This window comes from Odocoileus virginianus, chromosome X (genome assembly GCF_023699985.2).
Source record: "Odocoileus virginianus isolate 20LAN1187 ecotype Illinois chromosome X, Ovbor_1.2, whole genome shotgun sequence".
Lineage (NCBI taxonomy): Eukaryota > Metazoa > Chordata > Mammalia > Artiodactyla > Cervidae > Odocoileus > Odocoileus virginianus.
The window spans coordinates 41873462-41891884 of record NC_069708.1 but is presented as its reverse complement, the minus strand read 5'-3'; the positions used below and the strand labels follow the sequence as shown (position 1 = coordinate 41891884).

Here is an 18423-nt window from a genome sequence, read left to right as displayed (position 1 = left end):
AAGTATATTTGCAAATGTAGACTGCAAATAATGAAGATCAGCTCTATTTTCTAAGCACTTACTGTGTAGCAAGCATTGTTATATGTTCTAGAGAGAGAGACAGAAACAGATTTGGTCTTACAACACAGAGGATAAGTTAAAGAATAAGAAAATAGATAGGTAGAGACATCCATGGAAGTTCTATGTGGGTGGCACTAGTGGTAAATAACCCACCTATCAATGCAGGAGATGCCTGAGACTTCAGTTCGATCCCTGGGTTGGAAAGATCCCCATGATGATTGATGATGGCAATCCACTCCAGTATTTGTGCCTGGGAAATTCATTGGACAGAGGAGCCTAGCGGGCTACACTCCATACAGTCACAAAGAATCGGACACGACTGAGCAAGATCATGGAAGAGCTGGACTGATATCTCCAGAAATGTAAATATGCAAGAATACACTGAATGACAATGCCAATGAAACAGCCATGTAATCTCATTTTCTCTAACCTTGAATAATTTCATTTTCTTTTGCTATTCCCAGAAAGTAGGTTTGGGGGGAGGGGGGGAAATGAGTGAGGCTTAACACAACTCTGAAGAATTAGCATAGTCAGCTGCTCAGCTGAGCAAAAGGTTTAATGTAAAGCACCATCAGTCGGGAAAGTGGTACCATGCTATACAGACAGTGTTGCTGTTCCTTTTTATAACTGTCCTCATTCTGCCAAAAATTCTTAGAATCACTCATTAGCAGCCTTTAAACAACTTGAAGCTGATATACCCTGCAAATATTACAAGCAAATCTCAAGAAAACTTACCTAAATCAAAACACTTGTAAACACATATCTAATGTTGAATTTCAAAAAGTAAAGCAAATGGTGCCTAAAACGAGTATACTATCTATACAAGTGAAAAAGGAAAAGAGAAAGAAAGAATTTAAGATTTCTATACTATTGGGATTCAGCTAAAACATTTTATAAATATTTTGCAATGTGAGCAGATCTTTGCAATGCTTAAACTAAAATATTGTAAGGATGCCAAATTTTCCAGCATCTCCATTTTAAAAGAAAAAATCAATTTTCAGTAAGAGACAAATTTATTCAAAACTATTATTATTACAAAAATTAAAATAAGAATGAAGGCTTAGAAATATATATATTTCTGTTCAAAGAGCAGGTGAGAATATTAATTTTTTTAAAGCATGCAGGAAATAGTGAAAATAGTTTTAATAATCTGTTGAGTTCACAGGAAAAAACTACTCTACTTTATTTCCAGGAACAAGCATAGTGCTAATGAGAACAGTAATAATAATAGTTATAAGGCAGTAATTTTCCTTAGTGAGGCAATCAAAATAAGACAGTTTAAATATGATTATAGATAAAAATTTAACCTTTTTATTACTATAATGAAAAATTGTGAAAATGTTTGATTAAGGTTTTGGAGGTCCAAAGTCTTAACAGAAATAAAGCTAGTCCTGATTTTGCCTAACTGGAAATATCTAGCTTCAAGCTTTAGTTTAAATTCCTTTAAAAAATTAACAGTTATACCTTTCTGTGTTTCTTATTTTTCTGGAATTTATGAACTATATCAGGGAATGCAATGGCATCCCACTCCAGTACTCTTGCCTGGAAAACCCCGTGGATGGAGGAGCCTGGTAGGCTGCAGCCCATGGGGTCGCGAAGAGTCAGACACGACTGAGCAACTTCACTTTCACTTTTCACTTTCATGCATTGGAGAAGGAAATGGCAACCCACTCCAGTGGTCTTGCCTGGAGGATCCCAGGGACTGGGGAGCCTGGTGGGCTGCCATCTATGGGGTGGCACCGAGTCGGACACAACTGAAGCGACTTAGCAGCAGCAGCAGCATGAACTATATATTAAGGTGGGATTTATGTGACCAGTTTGTTTACACTTGTTTCTTTACCCTTCTTTCCTTCTACCCTTCCTTCCTTCTTTATTGCTCTCTTCTTTCTGTTTTTGAAGTATTTATTATGTGGTCAATAAAGATGAGAACTGTTATGGAAGCAATGAGAAATACTTTCCTCCAAATGACACTCAGTATCACATTCTATATTGGTGAAGCTAGAAGGAAATAAATCTCATGAAGTTCACTCTTCTGATTTTGCAGTTAAAGAAATCGAAGACCATGAAGTGGAAATAATTTCACAAATATCACATGGCGATTCAATAGTAGAATTAAAGCTAGAGTGACTATTTCCTTATTTCTACTCAGGTGTTCCTTCAATTGCATAACTGCATTATGCTGTCTTCTATTCATGCAAGAAGGATGCACTGACTGCTTACTATGGTCCAAGAATCACGTGAAAGCTATCGGGAAAAATGCATGGATTTTCTACAAAGTTTACTATGATCATGGGGCTGACTCATCTCAGTACTCAAAGTTTTGAGATTAAGGTTTTAAATGATAGTAATTACTATTTAATTTTAGGTATGTGAAACAACTGCTAATGACTTAAGTCATGTATAAACTCACCAAAGAAAGTTGCATACTAGTGTAATTATTTTCAGACCATAATACTAACTATATGTTGTTGGTGTTCAGTCACTAAATCATGTCTGACTACCTGGGGCCCCATGGACTGCAGCATATCAGGCACCAGCTATATGTGAGTAGCTTTTGTCATGACGTGCACCATCAACAAAAAGATGAGAACAGTTAAAGCTGTGGAGAGTCCTGAAAAGCTGTCTGGGATAGCGATGAGGAACTCTATGAGGGCTAGTAACAATTTTGTCTTGCTCACCTTTATTTCCTTGCACAATTCTCAGCCCATGGTAGGTCCTAAAGAGTTTTGTTCTTTGAATGATGTGTATGAAAAGGTTTACTAGCAAGATAAATGAAAGACAATGAGTTTATTTCATTGAACATTACTCTTTTAGAAGATAGAGGGAGTTTATGAAATTATTTGTAATATTCCAAGTGAAAAGAGCTTCCTTTATCAAATAAGTCCATTCCTCCCAAGATTTTCAGCCCATACTTCTAACACACTAGATCTAACTTTGCATCTAGGAGACCATTTGAATGCACCGAGAAAGGTTTTTCTGTATTTTTAGTGCCAGAAAATAAAAACTGAGGATCTAGAAATTTTTAGTAATCTAGTAATTTTTAGTACAGATGGGCAGATGTCAATTTATTGTATTTACGAAATGGCAACCCACTCCAGTACTTGTGCCTGGAAAATCTCATGGACCGAGGAGCCTGGTCGGTTACAGTCCATGGAGCCACAAAGACTCGGACATGAGTGAGTGACTTCACTTTCACTGTGTATTCAGATCAGAATATTGTGTTAGCTGGCAGGAAACAAAAATGCCAAATGCCAACAAAATTAGATGATTCATATTGGGTTTTACTGAAATAATATCATTTGAAAATTTTACATGTTTGACAAGGGAAACTTTAGTCCCACAAAGGCTATGGGGCTCCCGTTATATTTCCCTTTTGGTATAATTCTGCTTTTATGATGCTGATCCTTTTCCAACCCTTTTAATATGTCTGTTCCACATTGTGAGCATCAAAGTCCAATCTCAGTAAAATTCAAAAGAGGAACCATTTAATTGATCACAGACCTTACTGGAAAAGTTCCCGAACAAATTATAGCTGGGTCCTTTGCTTCCCTTTCTGGGTGATAAACATTGGCTTCTCACTACATTGCACTAGGAATGATTGCTAAGTTTGGCTCATCTTCATTTGATAATAACAATAATGAACAGTTGCTATAGTCTTTCATTGGTTTTCTCTCGGAGACAGGCAAAATTTTAGAAAAAGTATTCAAGTAAAATGATGCATAACCTTTTTAGATACCATAAACCTGCTGCCATTGGAACAATATCTGAGCTAGAGGTTAAAAATTTCCTTCTACAGACTTCCTTTCTCTTCATCTTTTACCAGTAAGTTTCTCTAATACCTCCTTTGCTCATTTAGAGAGATAGTTGTAGTTAAAAGGATGGTGCCACAAGTCTTCCAGCTGGATTCATTTCACTGATTTCATTGATTTCACTATTACTTCATTTCCATGATAAAGAATGAATACCAGCAAGAGGGCACTCATACTTTCCCACAGCCTCTAATGTACTATCCACTATGTATTATGTACGATCCACTATGTCTTTGTACACAAGTGCTTAATACAGTGGAAAGAGTCATGGTCTACAGTGGATATACCTGAAACATGGACTTCTTTTTACTAAATGTTTGGTTTGGGAAAATTGATAATACTGAAGTTCCATTTACCCATTTGTAAAATGAGAAGTTTGATAGTTACTCTCATGAATTTTTGTGAGGGTTAAATCATATTTTTAAAATGTCATTGAAATTTGTTCAATACTTCCAAGTTTGTTTTATGGTTCTGTTTGAATTTGTTTTGAAGAACCAGAATGACCTTGGAACAGATACTTTATTTAAGTTGAAGGAACTTAAAATATGCTTGAAGAAAGTAAACTTTGCTCAAAGGAAAAAAAAAAAAAAAGAAATCTCTAAAGCAATATATAGTCTGAGTCACTTTCTGAAAGTTTCACTGTTGCTTTTCTTCAAGACATTTTTTTTTTTCACACTATGGTATTGAGGTGCCATAGAGGGGAATACGATTTGCTCATTCAAATAGAAATCCCATACAAAATATTTGCTCATAATCTTGCTTCTCAGAGATGAGTTCAAGAACCATCTGTTGTCAGGGATGCTGAGATACCTTTTTACAATGCAGCTTCTTGTGCGTGACCTCTGACCTACCAAATCTATGTGTTGTCAAGATTCTCAGGTGATTTTCTGAATTCTAAAACATTGAGACTACCTATTCTAAGGAAATAAATGTCTAGTTATTATATCATTTCAGTTTAGGCCTCTATGAGGAGATTTAGGTAAAAACAATAAAAAGCATTTCAAGGATCTTTGAATTTGGAGTCCAGAATTGTATGAGGAAGAAAATAATCCGACCTTAGAGTTACGATCAAGAATGAAAGTATTCCCATGCATATATCAAACAATTTGGCTCTGCCTCATTTTTGGTATTGATTTTTAACTTATAAGATCTATGTCCTTTCAGTATATAGATATAGAGACACATTGGGAAAAGCTGTTAACATGAATTGGTTCAGTGGCTGTGATGTCATATCACAAATTAGCTTTTAACTGCAGAGTAAATTCCAAGAGTCTAGTAGGGATATGAGAGTAGGACCATAAAGAAGGCTGAGTGCCAAAGAATTGATTCTTTTGAACTCTGGTGTTGGAGAAGACTCCTGAGAGTCCCTTGGACTGCAAGGAGATCCAACCAGTCCATCCTAAAAGAAATCAATCCTGAATATTCATTAGAAGGGCAGATGTTGAAGCTGAAGCTCCAATACTTTGGCCACCTGATGCAAACAGCTGACTCTTTAGAAAAGACCCTGATGCTGGGAAAGATTGAAGGCAGGAGGAGAAGGGGATGATAGAGGACGAGATGGTTGGATGGCATCACTGACTCAATGGACATGAGTTTGAGCAAGCTCCGGGAGATGGCGAAGGATAGGGAAGCCTGACATGCTGCAGTCCATGGGGTTGCAAAGAGTCGAACATGACTGAACAACAACAACAACCAGAGTAAATAGAATTAAGAATATTGCAATACTATTATGAAATAAAACTAAGAAAGGAGGAAATAAAAACAATTTTTCTAAATACAGAAAATAAAACAATGATTTTAGTTGGAATTAACACCCTTCTAGAACTAACACCCAAAAAAAAGATGCCCTTTTCATTATAGGGGACTGGAATGCAAAAATAGGAAGTCAAGAAACACCTGGAGTAATAGGCAAATTTGGAATTGGAGTACAGAATGAAGCAGGGCAAAGGCTAATAGAGTTCTGCCAAGAGAACGCACTGGTCATAGCAAACACCCTCTTCCAACAACACAAGAGAAGACTCTACACATGGACATCACCAGATGGTCAACACCAAAATCAGATTGATTATATTCTTTGCAGCCAAAGATGGAGAAGCTCTATATAGTCAGCAAAAACAAGACCAGGAGCTGACTGCAGCTCAGATCATGAACTCCTTATTGCCAAATTCACACGGAAATTGAAGAAAGTGGAGAAAACTACTAGACCATTCATGTATGACCTAAATCAAATCCCTTATGACTATACAGTGGAAGTGGGCAATAGCTTTAAGGGAATAGATCTCATAGGCAGACTGCCTGATGAACTATGGATGGAGGTTTGTGACATTATACAGGAGACAGGAATCAAGACTATACCCAAGAAAAAGAAATGAAGAAAAGCAAAATGGCTTTCTGAGGAGGCCTTACAAATAGCTGTTTAAAGAAAGGAAGTGAAAAGAAAAGGAACGATATACACATTTGAATGCAGAGTTCCAAAGAAAAGCAAGGAGAGATAAGAAAAACTTCCTCAGTGATCAATGCAAAGAAACAGAGGAAAACAACAGAATGGGAAAGACTAGAAATCTCTTCAAGAAAATTAGAGATACCAAGGGAACATTTCATGCAAAGATGGGCTCAATAAAGGACTGAAATGATAGGGACCTAACAGAAGCAGAAGATATTAAGAAGATGTGCAAGAATACACAAAAGAACTGTACAAAAATGATCTTCACAGCCTAGATAATCATTATGGTGTGATCACTCACCTAGAGCCAGATATCCTGGAATGTGAAGTCAAGTGGGGCTTAGGAACACTAAGAACAAAGCTAGTGGAGGAGCTGGAATTCCAGTTGAGCTTTTTCAAATCCTGAAAGATGATACTGTGAAAGTGCTACACTCAATATGCCAGCAAATTTGGAAAACTCAGCAGTCGCCACAGGATTGGAAAAAGTCAGTTTTCATTCCAATCCCAAACAAAGGCAATCCCAAAGAATGTTCAAACTACTGCACAATTGCACTCATCTCACAAGCTAGTTAAGTAATTCTTAAAATTCTCCAAGCCAGGCCTCAGCAATACTTGAACCATGAACTTCCAGATGTTCAAGCTGGTTTTAGAAAAGGCAGAGGAACCAGAGATCAAATTGGCAACATCCACTAGAAAAAGCAAGAGAGTTCCAGAAAAACATCTATTTCTGCTTTATTAACTATGCCAAAGCCTTTGACTACGTGGATCACAATAAACTGTGGAAAATTCTGAAAGAGATGGGAATCCCAGACCACCTGACCTGCCTCTTGAGAAACCTGTATGCAGGTCAGAAAGCAACAGTTAGAACTGGACATGGAACAACAGACTGGTTCCAAATAGGAAAAGGAGTATGTCAAGGCTGTATATTGTCACCCTGCATATTTAACTTATATGCACAGTACATCATGAGAAATGCTGGACTGGAAGAAGCACAAGCTGGAATCAAGATTGCCGGGAGAAATATCAATAACCTCAGATATGCAGATAACACCACTCTCATGGCAGAAAGTGAAGAGGAACTAAACAGCCTCTTGATGAAAGTGAAAGAGTGGAGTGAAAATGTTAGCTTAAAGCTCAACATTCAGAAAACTAAGATCATGGCATCTGGTCTCATCACTTCATGGCAAATAGATGGGGAAACAGTGGAAACAGTGGCTGAATTTATTTATCTGGGCCCCAAAATCACTGCAGATGGTGACTGCATCCATTGAATTAAAAGACACTTACTCCTTGGAAGGAAAGTTATGACCAACCTAGATAGAATATTAAAAAGCAGAGACAGTACTTTGCCAACAAAGGTCCGTCTAGTCAAGGCTGTGGTTTTTCCAGTGGTCGTGTATGGATGTGAGAGTTGGACTGTGAAGAAAGATGAGTGCTGAAGAATTGATGCTTTTGAACTGTGGTGCTGGAGAAGACTCTTGAGAGTCCCTTGGGCCTCAGTTGGATTGATCTATGTTACTCTCACCTTCTACAGTTCCAAAATAGGTACACTCTTCCAGCACTTTAGTCATCCAGCTGCAAACAACTCCCACCATTCTTGAAACATCTTGATTAACAGTCCCATCACCAGTGAGTCTACCTACCTCATCTGGGCTCATATTATATCTAAAAAAACTGACCTTCCAGAAAATAACCATCAGATACTTACTGATGTCACAATTTGTCTTAATTTGTTTACACAGACAAGTCTATTCCCCTCCATCACCTCAGGGTTCCTCTGTGACTGCTCTGCAGACACTTGGAAAATAAAGTGGCTAAGGTAGATGAAATATGGTTATATAGCCTATCTTATTATTACTCTTTTTTTTCAGTTGGCTTTCTGTGTTCCACTCATTATTAGATATGGAATGATCAATGTCTGCCTCATTTTTAGCATTGGTTTAAAGGAAAAGAAGCAGGGTACACATTTTTTTTTTAAGAAGTACATTGCCACTTTTCCTGGTCACAATGGGCAGTGTATCTGATCCTATTTTATCACTCCTGCATGGCTTAAATTTTATCTCTGAAAAATTTCTGATAATTTATTTTATATCAATGGCTATATCTTGAAGAGCCAATGCATATTTGATCCCTGAAAATTTATAATAACTGGACTTTGCAAGTTTGATAAACTATTATTGATAGGCATGTCTGACACATTAAAAGACAATTCTTCACAACACTCTAACATCTCTAGGTTGAATCTTTGTAGACACTATAAATTTGTTTTTTTAAACTATATGTGTAAGAAATTGATTTTAATGGAAGTGTGGGGATTTAAATATCTATCATTTTAATGTACCTTTAGGGGCTTCATGATTGAATAGATAAACGGTAGTTAAAGTAAGCAAAACTTTTGTAATGCTAAGAAAAGAAAACTAGTTTGATTCACAGCAGTGGTCAGTTTGTAATAGTAACTGTACCAATTAGCATCAGAAAAACAGCTCCTCTTCCATGGGGTAATGACTGATACAAATAATCACAGGGATAATATTAAATGATATTGAGTCTAGCTTTCCCTGATGTCTCCGTTGTAAGGAATCACCATGCAATGCAGGAGGTGCAGGAGATATGGGTTTGGTCTATGGGTTGGGAAGATTCTCTGGAGGAGGGCATGGCAACCAACTCCAGTATTCTTGCCTGGAGGATCCCATGGACAGAGGAGCCTGGTGGGCTACAGACCATAGGGTACAAAGAGTTAAAAATTACTGAGCTGACTTAAAGTGAAGAGGAACTAAAAATCCTATAGATGAACATGAAAGAGGAGAGTAAAAAAGCTGGCTTAAAACTCAACATTCAAAAAACTAAGATCATGGCATATGGTCCCATCACTTCATGGCAAATAGATGGGGAACAATAGAAACAGTGAAACAGACTTGATTTTGGGGGGCTCCAAATCACCACAGATGGTGACTGCAGCCATAGAATTTAAAGATGTTTGCTCCTTCGAAGAAAAGCTATGACAACCTTGACAGCATATTAAAAAGCAAAGACATTACCTTACCAACAAAGGTCTATCTAGTCAAAGCTATGGTTTTTCCAGTAGTCATGTATGGATGTGAGAGTTGGACCATAAAGAAGGCTGAGTGCCAAATAATTGATGTTTTTGAATTGTGGTGTTGGAGAAGACTCTTGAGAGTCCCTTGGACTGCAAGATTAAACCAGTCAGTTCTAAAAGAAATCAGTCCTAAATCCTCATTCTAAGGACTGATGCTGAAGCTGAAGTGCCAATACTTTGGCCACCTGATGCGAAGAACTGACTGATTGGAAAAGACCCTGATTCTGAGAAAGATTGAAGGCAAAAGGAGAAAGGGATGACAGAGGATAAGATGGTTGGATGTAATCAGTTTGAGTGGGCTCTAGGAGTTGGTGATGAACAGGAAAGCCTGGCTTGCTGCAATCCATGGGGTCAAACAGTTGGACATGACTGAGTGACTGAACTGACTTTTTGTTCAAAAATAAAATTCTAAATCTGCTGTCAATAGATGCTTCTTAATTTGGTCTTTTTCTAAGAGACACATAGTAATAAAATGGTCCTTCAATGAGTATACTAATATGTGTGAAGTGGTAGTGAAAATCAAAGTTAAATAAAGGAACCTAGTTCAAATTTTATTCAGGCATATTTATTCATTGCCAATATGTCCCAGTAGGTCTATTTCCTTGTTATAGAGATTCTCCTCTATGAAAAGTTAAAGTTATGAGACTACTTTAAAACTTCCTCTTTACCTTTTCTGTAATGGGAAATGCAAGGCTTTGGGGATACCAGTTAAGAGCTCTTGATGGCCAGATATTGGGTATTTTCTATCTTTTAAATGCAAATACTCTTATACTTTTACATTTTGAATTTTTCTTGAGCAACTGGTTTCCTTTAACATTTTGTTTTGTTTTCCATTTCAAAGGCAAATAAGTCACATTGACCTTACTTTTTAATCCCAAGTACTTTTCTCTTGAACTGGAGGAGTAACAATGACCACATTAAACTAAGGTAGAAATGTCTTACTGATGAGGCTTTGAATGATGAAGTAAAATTTTTCATATGAAGTATCTCACTGGACTCCCACAAAATCCTGCAAGTTTGGCACATGCCATCCCCATAGGCCACTTTAACAGATGAAGTGACTAAAAATTTACAGTCAGGATATGACAAGGACACTGATCTTGTCCATTCCTTATAAAGAACACTGTTTTACTTCTGGGTCCAAAACAAATATAAACAGATAAAGTTAAGCCAAATTTACAACTTGTATATGGTTTAGGAACTAATGAGGCATTTATATAAGCTCTCGACACACTTCAAATCATCCTCATAGCAATGTTAAATGTTGAAAGGTTCACTTCAGTTCAGTTCAGTTCAGTCGCTCAGTCGTGTCCAACTCATTGCAACCCCATGAATCGCAGCACGCCAGGCCTCTCTGTCATTCACCAACTCCCAAAGTTTACTCAAACTCATGTCCATCGAGTTGGTGATGCCATCCAGCCATCTCATCATCTGTCATCCCCTTCTCCTCCTGCCCCCAATCCCTCCCAGCATCAGGGTCTTTTCCAATGAGTCAACTCTTCACATCAGGTGGCCAAAGTATTGGAGTTTCAGCTTCAACAACAGTCCTTCCAATGAACACCCAGGATTGATCTCCTTTAGGATGGACTGGTTAGATCTCCTTGCAGTCCACGGGACTCAAGAATCTTCTCCAACACCACAGTTCAAAAGCATCAATTCTTTGGCACTCATCTTTCTTCACAGTCCAACTCTCACATCCATACATGACCACTGGAAAAACCATAGGCTTGACTAGACGGACCTTTGTTGGCAAAATAAAGTCTCTTCTTTTTAATATGCTATCTACGTTGGTCATAACTTTCCTTCCAAGGAGTAAGCATCTTTTAATTTAATGGCTGCAATCACCATCTGCAAGGATTTTGGAGCCCAAAAAAGTCTGACACTATTTCCACTTTTTCCCTATCTATTTGCCATGAGGTGATGGGACCAGATGCCATCATCTCAGTTTTCTGAATGTTGAGCTTTAAGCCAACTTTTTCACTCTCCTCTTTCACTTTCATCAAGAGGCTCTTTAGTTCCTCTTCACTTTCTGCCATGAGAGTGGTGTTATCTGCATATCTGAGATTATTGATATTTCTCCCGGCAATCTTGATTCCAGCTTGCGCTTCTTTCAGCCCAGCTTTTCTCATGATGTGCTCTGCATATAAGTTAAATAAGCAGGGCGACCCTTGATGTGCTCCTTTTCCTATTTGGAACCAGTCTGTTGTTCCATGTCCAGTTCTAACTGTTGCTTCCTGACCTGCATACAGGTTTCTCAAGAGGCAGGTCAGGTGGTCTGGGATCCCCATCTCTTTCAGAATTTTCCAGTTTATTGTGATCCACATAGTCAAAGGCTTTGGCATAGTCAATAAAGCAGAAATAGATGTTTTTCTGGAACTCTCTTGATTTTTCGATGCTCCAGTGGATGTTGCCAATTTGATCTCTGGTTGACGTTTTTAATTAAATGGTTGTCTATGAAGTAGAATCAGGAGCATGGGTCTAGGTTCTACTAAGTATTACTTCTGTGACCTTGGCCAAGTTTCATACTATTTTCTGAGCCTTCATTTTGTCATTTGAAAAATGGAAATAGCAGCATCAACCTCAACTATTCTGAAAATCTAAATGACAGTGACTTAGTAAGCACAGATGAAAATGCTTAGCATGAAACTTAAAAGGTATCAAACACTCATTTCAATGTTAGCTGGGCCTTCTGCCACTTATCTGAAGAATTATTGCCACAAAAGTGCGAGTTAGTCAAATCTCTTAGGGTTTTGTCATTTTCAGAACATCCCTCATCATGCCATACTATGAAATTTTTAATAATTACAGACATATAGGTCACTAATTATGAATCACCATTAAGAAGAATACAAAATGCTATGAATCTGATATGAAGCCAATTTTGTAGCTATTTTTAAAAATAATAGGTTGACTTCTGGGTTTTATTATCATACCATTGCCTGTTGAGTTAACATAGTTCGTGGTCCTATGACTCCTCATGCACTTAAAGCATGTATTCAATATGCCAATAAAACATAAATTGTCTTCTTCTAACCTAATAAATAACACACTCAGGAGTTCTGAGAAACACCTGAAATGTATTAAAGCTGTTTCTAATAACTTTCTAAATTCAGATTACAACTCAAACATGATTGGTATTGTAATTAAAATTAGCACACATGAAATAAGAAATTCTGTGAATAAAAATAGATTTACCACTCAACGAACATATATTAATAAAATAAATATTCACAGAGCTTTCTTTTCACAGTAGAAAAATATTTCTGCATCTAATTTCAGCAGTAAAAATAAAATATTTTTTTTACTTTAATTCAATAAGTTCACAGCAAATAAGAAAAATTTCTTACTTCATAAAGCTTTGACAGAGAATACACTAGAGAGCCTAAATAGAGAGGAGAAAGCTAGCATTCTTTGGGAAATAATATTTTTAAAGAATCAAAATTATAAATATAATGGAGTTCAAATACATTACAGGTAGATATAATCTGCAAATTTATTTTTTAACATAGTGTTTGTTATGGTTTAGAAAGAAAAAACTAAATTCAGTAAAATATAGACAAGTCTATACCTATTAGGTTGACTGAAATTTTGAGGAATGTGTTTGTCTGGGAGTTTAGTTTCTGCTGTATTTCAGTAGCCTTAGTATAAACCTAGAACTGAATTGAGAGAGAGAATGAATGATTCATAACTGGGCTATACATATAACACTGTTTTCTGCACAGCTATTTTTCCCCTCCAAATTTAATATCTTCACCATGATTTTTATTCTTCTGTGATTTATAATATATTAAAGAAGGAAATTAATGAAGAGTTGAAAATTAGCACACATTTATATATCTTTTCTAAAACAAATCATTTTCATGACTAGTATTCTTCCTTCCAACAAAACTCACATATAACTATAATTTAATAAATGGTCCCTTGTAAGAATATTTCCCATTTTTCCTGCAATAATCAACAATGTTCAAAAATATTGTGACCACCAGTTTTTATAATTATGTGAAATCTAAATTCCACACCATGAGTCAATTCATACTATGTAAACAAGCAGGTTTACAAGGCAGGAGAAATGGAAGATGGGATATTCATTTTAACTGCTTTGGGCTACTAAAGAGTGAGGGACAAATTGGGAAGAATGAAAACAGGATTTTACTACTTTGTTACTCCTCAGTGTGTCAGTGTTGGTTTTCACTGGATCCGGAGGGAGAGACTAAAGTAGATTGCTTTATATGATAGCTTAATTGAAAGTGTTCAGAATAGAGTTTACATTTTTTAAAGTGTTTGTATGAGAATCTTAACAGATTTATTGCTCTTTCCCATCTTGCAAGATGGCGGGTGAAAAGGCTGAGAAGCCAGATACTGAGAAGAAAAAACCTGAAGCCAAGAAAGTTAATGCTGGCAACATGGCTCAAAAGGTGAAAATGGTGAAGAAACATAAGAAGGGGAAGCCCCACTGAAGCCGAAACCCTGTCCTGGTCAGAGGAATTGGCAGATATTCCCGATCAGCCATGTATTCCAGAAAGGCCCTGTACAAGAGAAGTATTCAACAGCTAAATCCAAGGTCAAAAGAAAAAGAAAGTTCGGGTTCTTGCTACTGTCACAAAACCAGTTGGTGGCGACAAGAACGGTGGAACCCTTGTGGTCAAACTTCGCAAAATGCCTAGGTATTACCCTGCTGAAGATGTGCCTCGGAAACTGTTGAGTCACAGCAAGAAACCCTTTAGGAAGCACGTGAGGAAGCTGCGCTCCAGGATCACTCCTGGGACTGTTCTGATCATCCTCAAGGGGCGCCACAGAGGCAAAAGGGTCGTTTTCCTGAAGCAGCTGGGCAATGGCTTGCTGCCTGTGACTGGGCCTCTATCCCTCAATCGAGTTCCTCTGCATAGAACACACGAGAAATTTGTCATTGCCACCTCCACCAAAATCAATATCAGTGGTGTGAAAATCCCAGAACATCTCACTGGCACTTACTTCAAGAAGAAGAAGCTGTGTAAGCCCAGACACCAGGAGGGTGAGATCTTTGACACAGAGAGAGAGAAATATGAGATCACAGGGCAGTGCAAGGTTCATCAGAAAGCTGTGGACTCACAAATCCTGTGAAGAATCAAAGCTTTCCCTCAGCTCCAGGGCTACCTCCACTCTGTGTTTGCTCTCACAAATGGAGTTTATCCTCACAAAGTAGTATTCTGAACTTCTTGCAAAGAACCTAATTAAATAACTTGTCCGTCAAAAAAAAAAAACAGATTTATTGAGGTATAATAAAAAGGCTATAAAGTTCACACTTTTATGTGTATAATTTATTTATTTATTTATTTAATTTCAACACTATCAGACATGGTCTTTTGGTTATTCACTTGAATGCTCAGAGTTATTTACCCAGACTCTAACTTCTTATCATGTTTTAATATCCTTTAACTTTAAAAACTCCCACCCTAACATTTGTCTGACGTTTTGGGGATTGTTGAGACCAACAACAACCAGAAAACATTGTACACTCTTCAGATTGAAATCCCATACATCCTCACAGCTTCCCATATTGCTAGAAAAAATAATGCAAATTTGCATAGTTTCATTATATTGTTACTGAGAGCAAAAAAAGAAAATAGAATATCAACTGCATGTATTCATGTGTCTCAACAATTGACATTTTGTTCCGAACCATATATAATAAATAATTGATTAACATATAGTACATTTTCATCAGCCTAGAATTTAGAACATATTATGTTGGAAATCCTTCCTGGGTCATTTATCATGTTATAATCATAAAAAATCATAACCAGAGAATGTGCTAATCATTGGACAATTGCACTCATCTTCCATGCTAGTAAAGTGACAGTGAAAATTGCTCAGTCGTGTCCAACTCTTTGGACCCATGAACTGTACAGTCCATGGAATTCTCCAGACCAGAACACTGGAGTGGGTAGCCATTCCCTTCTTCAGGGGATCTTCCCAACGCAGGGATCGAACTCAGATCTCCCACATTGCAGGCAGATTATTTACCAACTGAGCCACTAAGGAAGCCTGAGGATACTGGAGTGGGTAGCCTATCCCTTCTCCAGTGGATCTTCCCAACCCAGGAATCATACCAGGGTCTCCTGCATTGCAGATGGATTCTTTACCAGCTGAATCACAAGGGAAGCCCTCCATCTGACCTACCCTGACCCCATGCTAATAAGGTCATGCCTAAAATCTTGCATGCTAGGCTTCAACATTATGTGAAAAAATAGCTTCCGGATGTCCAAGCTGGGTTTAGCAAAGGAAAAGGAACTAGAGATCAAATTGACAACATTCTCTGGATTATAGAGTAAGCAAGGGAATTTCAGAAAAAAATATCTACCTCTGTTTTATTAACTACACTAAAGTCTTTGACTGTGTGGATCATGACAAACTATGGAAAGCTCTTAGAGAGATGAGAATACCAGTCCATCTTACCTGTCTCCTGAGAAACCTGTATTTGGGTCAAGAAGCAACAGTTAGAACCCAGTATGGAATAACTGATTGGTTCAAAATTGACAAAGGAGTACAACAGGGCTGTCTGCTGTCACCCTGTTTGTTTAATCTATACACTGAACACATCATGAGAAATGCCAGGCTGAATGAGTTACAGGCTGGAATCAAGATAGGCAGGAGAAACAACAACCACCACAGATATGTGGATGATATCACTCTAATGGCAGAAAGTGAAGAGGAACTAAAGAACCTCTTGATGATGGTGAAGGAGGAGAGTGAAAGAGCCGACTTAAGACTAAATATTAAAAAAAGCAAAAACAAAACAAAAAAAAAACTAAGATCAAGGCAGCCAGACCCAATACTGCATGGAAAATAGAAGGGGAAAAGGTGGAAGTAGTGACAGATTTCCTTTTCTTGGGCTCCAAAATCACTGTGGAAGGTGACTGCAGCCATGAAATCAGAAGACGATTGTTCTTGGCAGGAAAAGTGATGACAAACCTAGACAGTGTGTTGAAAAGTAATTCTATATTTTGCATCTGATTGTCTGTCTTTGCATCCAACCATTTATCCCTCCATTCATCTATCCTTCAGCCTATGATTTAGTTCTATTGAACTAATCTCCATGCTATAGAAATTAGTATGAATAAACTCTTGAACATTTATTGTGTAAAAAAGAAAAAGAATATCATCTAATGGTGTTGATACAAACAGAGGTAAGGGGACCATCATGTTGTGAAGTTCATTAAAAAATATTTCTTAAATTAGATTAGAATGTAAACCAGCAAACTTGATACAATATGGTGTTACATTGGGTTCCAGTGAAATTTGAGCCAGAAATTACAAGGAAATTATAATTAACTTACAACATGCAATGGAACATTTATTTTCATTCAAAATACTATTTGCTTGTCATACATAGTAGGTATGATCCTAAGTACTGTATGTATAAAGACAGTTATGTAAAAGCCTTACACTTGCAAGATTTATAACCTACTTTCCTGGTATTTAGGTTAAATACTCTTTTATGGAAAGCAAAGTACTATTATTAAAAACTCCATTTAAAAACATAAGAAAACTGAGGCTCAGAACTGTCCATTGACTTGTCCCAGGTCACAAAACTAGAAAGCTTCAAGGAGCAAGAATTCAGATCCAAACAGTCTAGCTCCAGAGTCCGTACTTTCACAAAAATGGGCTCTGTGTATAGAGTGTTTTCTATAGTGAATACTTAATAAGTAAAGAAAGCATTAGAACATAATTCCAGTAGACTATGGAATTTTATGCTGGGAAATCATTCGACCATGTTTCAAATTTATGTCAATAAAATGATAAGCAATATAAAAAAAAAGACAAACCTTCCATTCACATCAGTATCTTGCTGTATGCTATGAAAATATAGTTTTTGAAGTATGAATTCCAACTTTCCTACAAAGTAAAAATAATTGCATTTCTCATAGCTATAACACTAAATGTTGTCCGTGCGTGTGTGCTTAGTTGCTCAGTCATGTCTGACGCTTTGTGACTCCATGGACTGTAGCCTTCCAGCCTCCTTTGTCCATAGAATTTTCCAGGCAAGAATACTAGAGTAAATTGCCATTTCCTACTCAAGTAACCGAAAAAGAACAAATGAATGAACTTGTCTTTCAGTTCATCAAAACTTTGGCATGTAAGTATCAATAAGAGCTCTAATTTGATGCCAGATGTTTGTTAATTTTGGAATTTAAATCATACCAATAATCATTAAGGATAAACTTAATATGATGAACAAAATGGTTTTCAGTTGTGTTAAAATCATTAATTTTATATAATAAATTATGGAAAATGCTATAAAAATATGAAAAGGAGCAATCCTTTTAGTAAATATAAAATGTTGGTGATATTTTTATTTTTAATAAAAATGCATTTTTCTCTACAGATGTCAGTCTTCCATCTAGAAATGCAATTCATATCTTTTAAAGACTCAATCCACTATTGCTATAATAGGAATTTGAATTATGTGAATCCCCTTAAATTCCCTAGGAGAGCCCTTAAAACTGCATTCAATGTGAAAATATAACAGTTAATGCCATAAAATGAATTTATTTTCTGGTAGATACTTTCAGATGGTATTTTTAACAAAAAAAAAGTGTTATCTTTAACCAAAAAGTCAGAAACCAAAAAGTGGCGGCCAAAAGTTGCCACATTTAGCTTCTCTGGATAAGAAAGTATGCAAAAAGTAAGTACATTCATTTTTAGTACTTACTATAACAAAGCTTTGAATTGTCTGGTAATAAATATGTGCCTCATAAATGTTCAGTTCAGTTCAGTTCAGTCGCTCAGTCATGTCCAACTCTTTGCAAGCCCATGGACTGCAGCACACCAGGCTTCCCTGTCCATCACCAACTCCGGAACATACTCAAACTCATGTCCATTGCGTCCGTGATGCCATCCAACCATCTCATCCTCTGTCATCCCCTTCACCTCCCACCTTCAATTTTGCATCAGGGTCTTTCCCAATGAGTCAGTTCTTTGCATCAGGTGGCCAAAGATTGGAGTTTCAGCTTCAACATCAGTCCTTCCAATGA

At 37.0% G+C, this 18423-nt stretch overlaps 1 protein-coding gene and 1 pseudogene across 6 annotated transcripts in view; one reads left to right on the top strand and one right to left on the bottom strand.

Moving 5' to 3' along the window:
• The window catches only part of PCDH11X (protocadherin 11 X-linked), a 958739-nt gene that overhangs the window by 691047 nt on the left and 249269 nt on the right, over window positions 1-18423 (bottom strand). The gene's annotated exons all lie outside the window — the stretch shown is intronic.
• LOC110126767 (large ribosomal subunit protein eL6 pseudogene) lies at window positions 13738-14509 on the top strand (annotated as a pseudogene).